At 42.5% G+C, this 13167-nt stretch overlaps 2 pseudogenes; both read right to left on the reverse strand.

Annotated features, from left to right (window-relative positions):
• Positions 1–3466: 3466 nt before the first annotated feature.
• On the reverse strand, positions 3467–4660 carry LOC130039093 (olfactory receptor 13D1-like; annotated as a pseudogene).
• A 2264-nt stretch (positions 4661–6924) lies between these two features.
• LOC130039090 (mitogen-activated protein kinase 8-like) lies at positions 6925–8803 on the reverse strand (annotated as a pseudogene).
• Positions 8804–13167: the final 4364 nt, after the last annotated feature.

Below are 13167 nucleotides of genomic sequence, written 5' to 3' on the forward strand. Positions count from 1 at the left end.
TCAAGGCTGAACTAGGCTGCCAAAACAAAGAAAGACAAAAATGACTGTCTGTACTTTCAATGTACGTACACTGGCATCGGATGCATCCATTGAGGACCTGATGGTGCAAGCGCAAAATATCAAGTACGACATCATTGGTCTCACCAAGACAAGAAGGTATCAACCACATCACGCCATTTTCAACACTGGAGAAGAACTGTTCCTCAGAACATGCGACAAAATAGGCGCTGGTGGTATTGGTGTTCCTGTCAACATGAACTTGGCCATGATCATTGATTCATTTGAATGTCTAACAACCCCAATCAGACAACTACACTTGAGTAGATGTGGCTCATTGCCAGCAGTTTCTGTTTTCTTTGTCTACACACCAACATCCAATTATGATGAAGAAATTGAGAAGTTCTACATGGAGCTGGAGAAGTTCTATAAAGAAGACCACACCTTCTACAAGATCATTGTTGGTGATTTTAATGCCAAGATAGAACCGAGTAGATCAGCTGAAGAACTCCACATCGGGACCCATGGCCTAGAATGGAACGAACAGGGTGAGAGACTGTCTGAGTTCATCATGTTGACCAAGACCATCCATGGTAACTCACAGTTCCAGAGGGCTGAATCCAAACGTTGGACATGGGAGTCTCTCGGTGGATGGTTCCACAATAAAATTGACCACATCATATTCAATCAACCTTTTTTTTGCTTTCTGGGTCACACCCAGTGATGCTCAGAGGTCACTCCTGGCTCTGCACTCAGGAATTACTCCTGGCAATGTTTGGGGGACCATATGGGATGCCAGGGATCGAACCCAGGTGGGCCGCGTGCAAGGCAAATGCCCTACTTGCTGTGCTATCGCTCTGGCCCCTCATTCGATGGTTTTACCGGACTGATGTCGCTGTTGTTCCAAAATTCCAAACGAGATCGGACCACTTATTTCCATATCTCTTAGATAATAGCCACTAATCCAGTGTGTAAAGGTGTTATACAGAACATGTTAATGTACAAAGGACAGAATGACCTAAATTATAATCTGGCCAACTTCTTGGAGAAACAGATCAAGACTGGTCAAAGATTTGTGATTTATAAAAGTTTTTATATTTTATTTTTAAAATTTTGGGCCATACACACTGAGCTGTGCTCAGGGCTAACTCTTGGATCTGCACTAAGAGATTACTCCTGGTAGTTTCAGGGGACCATATTGGGGTTCTGGGTATTGAAGCTGGGTTCACCACATGCAGGACAAGCACCTACTGGCTGTACTAGTTTTCTGGCCCTCTATATACATTTAAAATTTTTCTCTAAGGTTTTTAAAAATTCTTGACTTTTAGTAATAAAAAAAAGTAGAAAATATGAACACACCACAATAATAGTTGAACTTCACAAGGTTGTCCAGTAGAATATGAAGTTAGTGATAAGTGTCACAGTCACAGTCACAGTCACAGTCCTCCCATTGTTCATCTATTTGCTCGAGCGGGCCCAGTAACATCTCCATCACGAGACTTGTTACTGTGTTTGGCATATCGAATACGTCACGGGGAGCTTGCCAGGCTCTGCCGTGCAGGCGAGTGATAAGTGTAGAAGAAAATATACTTAGATGTTTTGAAAATCTAATAATAAGAAATTTGACATACCATATTCTTCCACAATAACAAATTGACAATAGAACCAATGGAAAGAGCTACTCAGTTCTAGAAAAAGTGATGGAAGAAATTCTCTTTACTGTAGAATACATTCCTACTTCCCCATGCAGTCAACATTGCAACACTCCTGTGAAAAAACTTGTCAGGAGTTTTAAGCAGGAGCAGGAGATGAAACATAACAGTTCTAATTAGTTAATTGTAAATTCAGTTAACATCTTTAGGATGGACCCATAAAAACCTAACTTTGTTTTATTAAACTTCTGCAATCAGCAAAATACTTTAGCGCTTAGCAATCTTTATTTTTTTTCTCATGTTGTAAGTTGAGATTTTCCCATCTGTGACACTTTTCAGTGTTGAGGTGGGTTCCAGTCATTTGAAATGTCACTGAAGGAGTAATCCTGATAGATTTTGGATGCATAGAAGGTGATATTCAGGTGATAAAATCCCAGCAAAAACACCGTGTGCCAATGATTAGAATGAGAACAGTCCTCCTCCCCCACTCCTGCCCCCATCACACTGTTGCTGATATAGCCAACAGGATAGAGTTCAGGACAAAGATACAATAAAAATCAACACTGGAGAAAGCACAATGGCTTTTCATAAACTGATGACTTTAATACAATCATCTTCTGTGTTGGGGAACCTTGAGTATTTTACTTTGCTATTGTGGTTCCCGGTAACCTGGTTGGTATGAGAGGATATCATAACTTGTTGACACAGTCAAGGTGGAGTGCATCCCCAGGCCCTCTCCACGCTGGAAACTTGCTCTTGGTCAGCAGCTGAGGTGCCCAAAGTCTCATGATATGTCTCACCTACCTCCTTCCCTGTTCACATCCCCATATGCCCAACCATCTCAGCATGGGATTAAAGTCAGTTATTATTTAGCTCTGTAGCACTGTAGCACTGTCCTCCTGTTGTTCATCGAGTTGTTCAAGCAGGCATCAGTAACGTCTCCATTGTGAGACTTGTTGTTACTGTTTTTGGCATATTGAATACGCCACGGGAATCTTGCCAGGCTCTGCCATGTGCGCGAGATACTCTCGGTAGCTTTCTGGGCTCTCTGAGAGGGACAGAGAAATTGAACCTGGGTCGGCCTTGTGCAAGGCAAATGCCCTACTGCTGTGCTATCGCTGTAGCTCAATGGTTTAAACACCATGGTTTGAAAAGTTGTTCATAGTAGAGTTGTTACGGGCTTTTGATATTCCACCAATCTCACCACCCGAGTGACTTTCCCTTCGCCATTGTCTCTATTTTCCTTACCGCTCCCCAAGCCTTCCCCCTTACAGCAGACACACAATAATATGCTTTATATTGCTTGTAATAACCAAATGGCAAAAAGGTTTTCAAAAATACTCAGGAAAAGAATATGTGAAATATGTGAAAGTTGTTCTATCTCACCATGAGGTTAAGTCTTTTTCTGAGGATTTACTAAGCCGTTTGTTGCAGGTTGAGCCTTCTAGTTATTATTTTTTTTCGGTTGTTGAGTTTAATTGGCTCCTATGTTACCTTCTCATCCAACTTGGCATGTTTCTATTGGAATTCCAGTTATTATGTAGGAACAATAAATATATACATTTTACACACATGGAAATTAAACTCCAGATAATTTAGGTGAATTTTCTAAAGTCACAAAAGATCTTTGATATATTTAAACCTTGAGCACAATTCTCCATGAATCTTTTCCTCATATTTACAGAGGCCAAATTAATGTCAAGTTTTCCTCCAGCTATCACTTCTATCCTGGCATTGCCATTAAGTCCAAAGACTTCAGTGAAAGTGGGAATGGCTTATACAGGACCAGAGAGATTGCAGACAATTCTAACCATTGGCTATTGAGTGTCCTCACTCTTTACAGTCAACTTGAGGAAAGTCCTCTTCACATCCTTGTTCTGGATACTGTAGATGATAGGATTGAGAGAGGCAGAAATTACATTGTAAAGCAGGGCAAAATTCTTATCATCTTCAGAAGAGGCTTCAGAGCAAAGGTAAAGGTAAAGGTAAAGGTAAAGGCCCTCCCGTTGATCGTCGATTTGCTCGAGCGGGCCCAGTAACGTCTCCATTGGAGACTTTGTTGTTACTGTGTCTGGCATATCGAATACTCTCGGTAGCTTGCCGGGCTCTCCGAGAGGGGCGGAGGAATCGAACTCGGGTCAGCCATGTTGGCCGCTTGTAAGGCGAACGCCCTACCCGCTGTGCTATCGCTCTTCAGAGCAGGGCCTGAATATACATGACCATATGTGGAATATAGAACATGATGACCATTGGGATGTTGGAAGCACGTGTAGAAAAAGCCTTAATTCCTCCTTGCATGGAATGGATCTTCAGAATAACCAGGAAGATATGAATATATGAATCTAGGATGAGGAATAATAGGATCAGGACAAGATGAAACCCAAGATAGAGTCCACTTGGTTATTGAGAGATGTATCTGCACAAGCCAACTTCAAGATGGCAGGAATTTCACAAATGAAGTGTTTGATCTCACTGGGGTCACAGTAGGGTAGTTTCATGGCAAAGACCTGGGAGAGAAGAGAACAAATGAGATCACAAAAAGCAGAGCTGACATCCAGGAGAATATATAGTATTTAGCCCATCTTTACCAGTGGAGTGGAAAGCATATTTCTATCTGTTGTAGGCCATGGCTGCTGCAAAAATTCAGGTCTCAGTAATGTCTGAAGTCAGGAAAACATACATCTGGACCACAAAACCAATATAGGAGATGGTCTTGTTCTTGCTTATGAAAATTACCAACATCTGGGACACTGCGATGGTGGCATAACTGAGGTCCAACAGAGAGAAGACGCCGAAGAAGTACATGGGGGTGTGAAGGCATGCATCTATTATGATCACAGTGATAATGAGTCCATTGGCCAAGACAGTAAGTAATAGAGGAAAAGGAAGAGGAAAAGTAGGATCCAGTTGGTCCTGGAGTTTCTGGTGAATCCCAGGAGAATAAACTCAGTTACAGAAATGTTCCTCCAGCCTCAGCTATGAAAGGCCTTTCTCCTGAGAAAAGGATACATGCGTATTTCTGAATCTTTTCAGCGAAAGAATATCCTGGGAGAAAATATCATATTCTCGGTGAGAGAATACCATAGAGATTGATAGATCCATGGACCAAAGACATCTTAGAGTAAAGCAATCCAGCTAAGGGGTCCACTTTCACAACCTAATGTTGGAATGTCTAGATAGTGCTGATAAAATTCCAAGGGTCCAATAGATATACACAGCAGAAGTCATGTTTTGAAGAAAACACAAACACACATGCACACACACACAACCACACATGACACATATAATAGTGAGGAGGCCAGAGAAATGAAAAAAATGGTTTATGTTAACTCAGAAAGACTTAGAGTTATCTGCAGTTCTGATAAATCATTCTTTCTTGGAGCTGGAGAGATAGTACAGTGGGTAGGGAACTTGTCTTATGTGTTACAGACCAAAGTTCAATCCCTGGTATTTCATATGGTCTCAGAGACCCTGCCAGGAGTGATCTCTGAGCACAGTTGTGTGTTTCTCCCCACAAAAACCCAAACAAAAAGTCATTCTAATATCAAGATGAATAATTGCTGCAAAGTAAAGTAAAGTAAAGGCCCTCCCGTTGATCGTTGATTTGCTCGAGCGGGCCCAGTAACGTCTCCATTGGAGACTTTGTTGTTACTGTGTCTGGCATATCGAATACTCTCGGTAGCTTGCCGGGCTCTCCAAGAGGGGCGGAGGAATCAAACTTGGGTCGGCCATGTTGGCCGCTTGTAAGGCGAACGCCCTACCTGCTGTGCTATCGCTCCAGCCCTATTGAGCAAATTGCTGCAAAGTATTGTGTAAATATGGAAAAAAAGAAAAACCTGTATTTCTCTTTGCTTTCTTCCTACTCTTTATTCTATACATTTGAGAACTCATCATTGTATCACTGTATCACTGTATCACTGTCATCTAGTTGTTTGTCGATTTACTCAAGTGGGCGCCAGTGATGTTTCTATTCCTCCCAGTCCTGAGATTTTAGCAGTCATCTTACTCTTCTTTCCCAATGATTGGAGGCCCTTCCAGGGTCAGGGGAATGAGACCTGTTATTATTACTGTTTTTGGCATATCGAATCTGCCATGGGGAGCTTGCCAGGCTCTGCCTGTGTAGGCAGGATACTCTTGGTAGCTTGCCAGGCTTTCCGAGAGGCATAAATATATACATTTCTCTCTATGATTTGTTGCCTACTGTCTGAAACTCATCAAATATGATGTGGCAATTATGAAAAATGGGTAGCAAGTGTCTTATGATGTGTTGCGTGGCCGGAAAGCGTCCTGGAACATGGAGGCAGATTGGTAGTGGAGGTCGGCTGCTGGGGCTGGGTCAATTGGGGTGGGGAGGGCTCTCACCTGCCCTACTCTGAGGTGCCCCAAGTGAAAACAGCCTGGCACGGAGGCTGGTGGCATGGTTATGGGAGTCTCATTTTATGCTCCTTTCCAGGAGAAGCAGCCGTGAGTACTCTGGTTTCTCTTCAGAATATAAATTTTTTGCCTTTTGAGAACTCATACAACATAAAATTTCAGGGGAAGCAAGAACACTAAGTAAACTTTCAGGGAAGAGAACCCTTCCCTTGAGAACTATTATCCCCTGAAGCCTCCCTTTCCACTCCTATTTGTAACAGTCACAACTACAAAGACCTAATTATTGGAACGGAGTGATAGCACAGTGGGGAGGGCGTTTGCCTTGCACGCAGCCAACCTGGGTTCAATCCCTGGCATCCCATATTGTCCCCTGAGCACCACCAGGAGTCTTCCTGAGTGCAGAGCTAGGAATAATCCCTGAGCATCGCTGGGTGTGACCCAAAAAGCCTAAAGAAAAAACCCAACTTTTTTTTTTTTTGGTGCTCAACTGACTGACACTTTAATAGGAAACTGGAAAGGTCCAACGGCCCAAGGCTGCAGGACAGGGAAGACCGAACTCTAAAACACTGCTGGGACCTACAGCCTGAGTAGATTAACTCAGTGTATACAAAAACAGGCTCATAGCTAGTAGAAGTGAACCATCTGTTTATTTGCATTGAAATGTATTATTCATGAAGTATCCTCTTGACTTTATGTGATCATACGCTTTGAGCATGCCACAAATTTGCAGAAAACATCATACTCTCTTAATTTTACTTTTGTCAGGTGAGGTGGGGGGAAAAGAGGGTGATGGTGGCAGATGCCCACCATCTTCAAAGACATGTTCTGAGCTTTTCTGCCATTTAGATGATGGGGCTTTTTGCCACTATTCATATAGAATTAACTACCAATAGTTCTGTTATATAACTAAATTAAGATTGGCAAGTAGCAAATGTTGGAGGTCTTCAAAACACGTTCACCATTTACAGTAGTTATTCCTGAATATAACTGGCTACAGGTTATTTTCCCTCACTCCTCAGGGTGTAATTTCATCGATAAGCACATAACCCTGAAGGATAGCATCATGAACAAAACATTTAAAATAAATTCTAATATAAAAAACTATAAAAATCTTAAATAATTCATGATATAGGCAAGTCACCACATAATTGCTTTGATAAACAAAATCTTACAAATTAAGTAAAAAAAAATCAGCAGCATAAGATAAAGCAAATATGCAAAAATTTAAACCATGATAAAATAATTAGGTTTACATTATACAGTTAATTACAGCAAAATACAATACAGTTTTGTTGCTGTTTTAAAACACAACTTAAGTTTTAAATTACATCACTTGAAATTAAAAAAAATAAACTACTTTACTACAAAATGAATTCTACATTTTTGAAAAATCACTCAAAAATAAGACCACTGAATTGTTTCAAAGTAGTTCTATCAATGACTAAATGACTCCCCATCCCTCCCAGCCTCCCACCTCCCCAAGGCCCAAGTAGTCATCTACAGCAGCCCAGAGGTCCAGCTGATGCTTCCAGACTGCTGTCTGTATCCGAGGCCAAAGTCGGTTCTGTTGACATTGAAGACACATCATTGACAGATGACGATGACGATGGATGCTGAGAGCCATTGATCACTGCTGCACCTGTGCTAAAGGAGAGGGTTGCCCTCGTATAACTCCATTCTTGGTTCTCTCCTCTAAGTCCATAACTTCCTTGTATATCAATTCTTTCCATTCTTCTATTGTGTGTTTTCTTTCATCTAATTGCTTGTCAGGTATCTTTGGTGGTGGAGCTTCTGCTTCAGAAGGATCATACCAAACGTTGATATATGGGTGCTGAAGAGCTTCATCTACAGGGATCCTTTTAGAGGCATCAATAACCAGCATTTCGGATAACAAATCCCTTGCCTGACTGGCTTTAAGTTTATTGTGTTCTGAGTCAGCTGGGAAAAGTACATCGGGGAAGAGTTTCTCAAAGCTATATCCAGCATATTTAGGTCTGTTTTCAACATAAGTCCTTACTGTTGGTTGTAGTTTCTTCATGAATTCAGGACATGGTGTTCCAAGCTGTTCAATAACTTTATTCCACTGATCAATATGATCTGTACCTGAGAACAAAACACCACCTTTGATCATTTCTCCCATGATGCACCCAACTGACCAAATGTCAACGTTTTCTTGTAGCCCATCCCTAGGATGACCTCTGGTGCTCTGTAGTATCGGGTCACCACATAAGGTGTCATCATAAAACTAGTTTCTGCAGTTCTGGCCAGTCCAAAGTCAAGAATCTTCAAAGTGCAGTCTGATTTTACTACTATATTACTGGGCTTTAAGTCCCAATGAATAATTCCAGCGGAATGAAGGTGCTTGATTCCACAAAGCATCTGATAGAGAAGGTAGGACATCCTTTCATGATCTAGTCCCATCTGAATCACTTGGCAAAGATTTGCATCCATGAGCTCCATGGCTATGTAAACATCTTGAAATTCTTCTAGGGATTTCTGTGGCGTGAAAACATTCAAAAGGCCAATTATCATACTATTCCTTGAGCTCCTGAGCCTATAGGTTTTAAGTTTTGATAACGTTTCAGGACTGTGAATGTAGAATCTCCAATCTCTACACTATAAAAGTGGCTGTCGCGCTTGCTTCTGCTCATGATGGCAGCAATTAACTTAATGGCTTCATCCAAATATTCACCAAGAACTAAATAAACAAAAGCTGAAGGAGTTCATCACCATTATATCTCCCTTATCAGAAATGCTGAAAGGAGCTCTTCTATCCCGCGGTGCAGGGCCGTTACCCAGCGCTGCTCGCGCCTCAGCGCCCCGGGCCGCCTCGTCCGGCCTCCGCCGCTCCGCTGAGTCCCAACTAATTATTAAGATGGTCAGGGACTCAAAACTGAAGTCCAGGGAAACCTGTTGTGTCCCTGGCATTTTTCAAATAAAGGCAGCCATTTTTTAAACCTGGACATTAGGTGTATATGACAGGAATTTTTTTTTCTTAAAAATTAGTAAGGAGCCCTCCTCTTAATTAGTTACTTAGAGAGGAGAGTTGGGTGGTTGTTGGAATCATCTTCATTGTTAGTGTGACTCACTGCCTGATTCAGTTTTTGGTAGGTCTGAGGGAAGAACATGCTACTAAGCCTCTTAGCCCCAATTAAAAAAAAATATTTTTTTTACTTATTCGTAATTTTTATTTATTTATTTATTTTTCTTTTTGGGTCACACCCGGTGATGCACAGGGGTTATTCCTGGCTCATGCACTCAGGAATTACTCCTGGCGGTGCTCGGGGGACCATATGGGATGCTGGGAATCGAACCTGGGTTGCCTGCGTGCAAGGCAAACACCCTACCCGTTGTGCTATCACTCTAGCCCCAACTTATTTGTAATTTTTAAACATTTTTTGGCCATACCTGGTGATTCTCAGGGGTTACTCCTCCTGGCTCTGAGCTTAGGAATTACTCCTAGTGAGCTCGGGGGACCGTGTGGGGTGCTGGGGATCAAACTTGGGTTGGTCATGTACAAAGCAAGCATCATATTGGCTGTGCCATTTCTCCAGTCCCCACCCCCATCTTTACTGAGGCTGTGGCTTACAATAATGTCAATACTAATTTTAAGCATACATTATTCCAACACCATACTCACCAACAGAGTGTCCACTTTCTTCCACCAATGTATCAAAGACCCCTTCCATCCAAACCTTTGCTCCTATCCCTGCTATAAACTCAGCTCTGTGGACCAACTCTCCAGTTTTCTGTTGCCTTTGGCAATTGTTACTCCCTTACTGTGTATTTTTATATTCCACATGAGAGAGATCATTCTATTTCCTTCCGACTGAATTCACCCAGCACAATATTCTCTAGTTCTACCCATGTAGCAGTCAATTGCATGGTTTCATCCTTCCTTACCACTCACAGTATTCCATTGTATATATAGATACACACATATCTCACAACTTCTGGATCTGTTCATTCATAGTTAGACATTTGGGTTATTGCCATACCTTGGCTACTGTACTAAGAGGTACAATGAATTTAGGTATGCATATGTCTTTTTGAATAAATGCTTTTGCGGTTTCCGCTTATCAGTTATTTTAATTTTAGTCCATTTTCTGGTTCCAAGTGATTGATATCTTTTCCAGAGTTCAAAGAAGCAAACAGTCATTATAAACTGTAAAATTCCTTCCTTCCTTCCTTCCTTCCTTCCTTCCTTCCTTCCTTCCTTCCTTCCTTCTTTCCTTCCTTCCTTCCTTCCTTTCTTCCCTCTTTCCTTCCCTCTCCCTCCCTCCCTCCCTCCCTCCCTCCCTCCCTCACATTCCCTCCCTCCCTCCCTGACCCTCCCTCCCGTCCTTCCTTCCTTCCTTCCTTCCTTCCTTCCTTCCTTCCTTCCTTCCTTCCTTCCTTTCTTCCCTCTTTTCTTCCCTCTCCCTCCCTCCCTCCCTCCCTCCCTCCCTCACATTCCCTCCCTCCCTCCCTGACCCTCCCCCCCGTCCGTCCTTCCTTCCTTCCTTCCTTCCTTCCTTCCTTCCTTCCTTCCTTCCTTCCTTCCTTCCTTCCCTCTTTCCTTCCTTCTCCCTCCCTCCCTTCCTCCCTCCCTCCCTCCCTCCCTCCCTCCCTCACATTCCCTCCCTCCCTCCCTGACCCTCCCTCCCGTCCGTCCTTCCTTCCTTCCTTCCTTCCTTCCTTCCTTCCTTCCTTCCTTCCTTCCTTCCTTCCTTCCTTTCTTTCTTTCTTTCTTTCTTTCTTTCTTTCTCTCTCTCTCTCTGTGGGGGCTATACCCTACAGTATGCTCAGGGCTTTCCCCTCACTCTGCACTCAGGATCACTCCTTGAGGGCATGGAATAGTGATCCCTTGCAAGGAATCTATCTTGGGTGGGCCGCAGGCAAGGTAAGTGCCCTATGCACTGTACTACAACTCTAGTTTCTAAAATTTCTTCTTTTTTTGGGGGGGATGCAGCACATACTTGGCAGTGTTCAGGGGTTACTCCTGGATCTGCATGCAGAAATCACTCCTGGCAGTGCTCAGGGGATCATATGGGATGCTAGGAATAGAACCTGGGTTGACTGTGCTCAATGCAAGTTTCCTACCTGCTGTATTGTCTGGCCTGCTGCTCCTAAAATTTCTTTTTCTTTTTTTTTTTAACTTGCCTTTTGGGTCACATCTGGTGATGCACAGGGGTTACTCCTGGCTCACGCACTCAGGAATTACTCCTGATAGTGCTCTAGCGACCATATGGGATGTTGGGAATCGAACCTGGGTCAGCCACATGTAAGGCAAATGTCCTACCCACTGTGCTATAGCTCCAGCCCCCAAATTTCTTAATAAATATGACCTCATTACATTATTGTCATGACCTATTGAGAACAGTGAAGTCATTATGTTCATTTCATAGAGTCAGCCAATTCAAGGTGAGAGACATAGAGAGACAGTAACAGACACAGTACTCAAACTCCAAGACACATGCTCTTACCACCATCCTAAGCGGAAGTGTGCCTCTCACATCATCAAACTCCATGCAGGGTTTAGGAGCCCCCTCCCCCAATAGGCCCACTTTAGGGAGATACTGTGAGGAAAAATTGGCCTGTATATTAATGTTTTTAAAGAACAGAGCATGCATAATACACAAAACTGCCAGTTCTCAGGTTTTTTTTTCTCCATAGGAAGCTCTAAAACACTGGATTAAAGTGTCACATCTGAGCCATTTTCATTGGCAGTTAAAAGATGACTGCTATCAATTTGTTCAAATAGCACCATTTTAACACATAATGTGAAAATAACACTTCATAAGGACAATTAGAAAGACATTGCACTGGTAGTGAAAAGACTGGTAGCTATCAATTTGGATCAGACATGGACAGAACTTAGAGAAAAATTCTAATGCTCATGTTATTCTTCCTTGAGGACCTCCCCTTAGGTCAGCCATTCACAGCACAACCAAATTCTCTCTTTGGCAATTTGTTAGCTAAATTGAGCAGAGTTAAGCGGAAAACAGGGCAAATAAAATCAAGAACATATACACTACTCTCATACTATCTCTTCAAATGAGCTTCTCTTCCAAGTCTCATTTTGTAACACTTAAAATACTTTAAGGCGGGGGGGGGGGGGAGGGTAGACCCTTTATAAGCCAAGCAGCAATCTACATACAAAGTGAATAGGTGGATAGGGCAGTGTAGATAAGACAATGGGTAAGAGAATGGGAACCAGAACCAGACCCGGATTCTAGCCCTGACTCCATTGCTAATTGACAGAGTAACCTTGGGAAAAGGATCTAAACATTAGGTGTCAATGTCTTATTCTAGAAGCCAATAATAAAAGAACATCCTCAAAGGACTGTCCAGATGATTAATTGAAAACATACGCGCAAAATTGCTTAATATTATGCCTACAGATTAATTTAGTGCTCAAAAAAAGAGTACCTGTTGTTACTATATTATTATTTACATTTTTTATCTTATAAGGTAGTTCACAATATATGATTACATTTAATATTCAAACACCAATCCCACCACCATTACACCTTTCTACCACCAAATTTTGTATTGTCTGTTATGAAGAACTGCTGAAAATGCTTACAAAAAAGTATTCACATAGGAAACAGAGTGAAGATTGTTCTGTTTTGGCAGGGGCCATTAAGACATTCTTTAGGATATCACTAACATGTTGTTAAAGGTTGAGTGATGTGAACCTTTGAATTTATTTATGAAAATAGGTATATATGCATATATATATTCAACAGTGCAGTGCTTCCCTCTAAGATTTGTTGTCTACTATCTGAATCCCATCAAATGTGGTGTGGTACTTATGGAGAATGGGTAGGGAGTGTCTTATGATGTGTTGTGCGGCTGCTAATGCGGCCGCGTGGTCCAAGAATATGTTCACCCATGCGTGAGGCTTGGCCCAAGCATGTGGGGTGCGACCTTGAGCATGGCGGTAGTTGGGTCCTGGAGGTTTTCGGCTGCCGGGGCTGGGTCCCTTGGGGCGGGGAGGGCTCTCACTCACCCCCCTCTGGGGTGCCCTGAGTGAAACAGCCTGGCGCGGAGTCCAGTGGCACAGCTATGGCAGGCTTCATGTTATATTCCCTTCCAGTAGAAAGAGTTCTGTGATCTCGTTGCTATATTACTTTATCCTCACACATATTTTCTCCAAATG

Source organism: Sorex fumeus, unplaced genomic scaffold, assembly GCF_029834395.1.
Source record: "Sorex fumeus unplaced genomic scaffold, SorFum_2.1 ptg000082l, whole genome shotgun sequence".
Lineage (NCBI taxonomy): Eukaryota > Metazoa > Chordata > Mammalia > Eulipotyphla > Soricidae > Sorex > Sorex fumeus.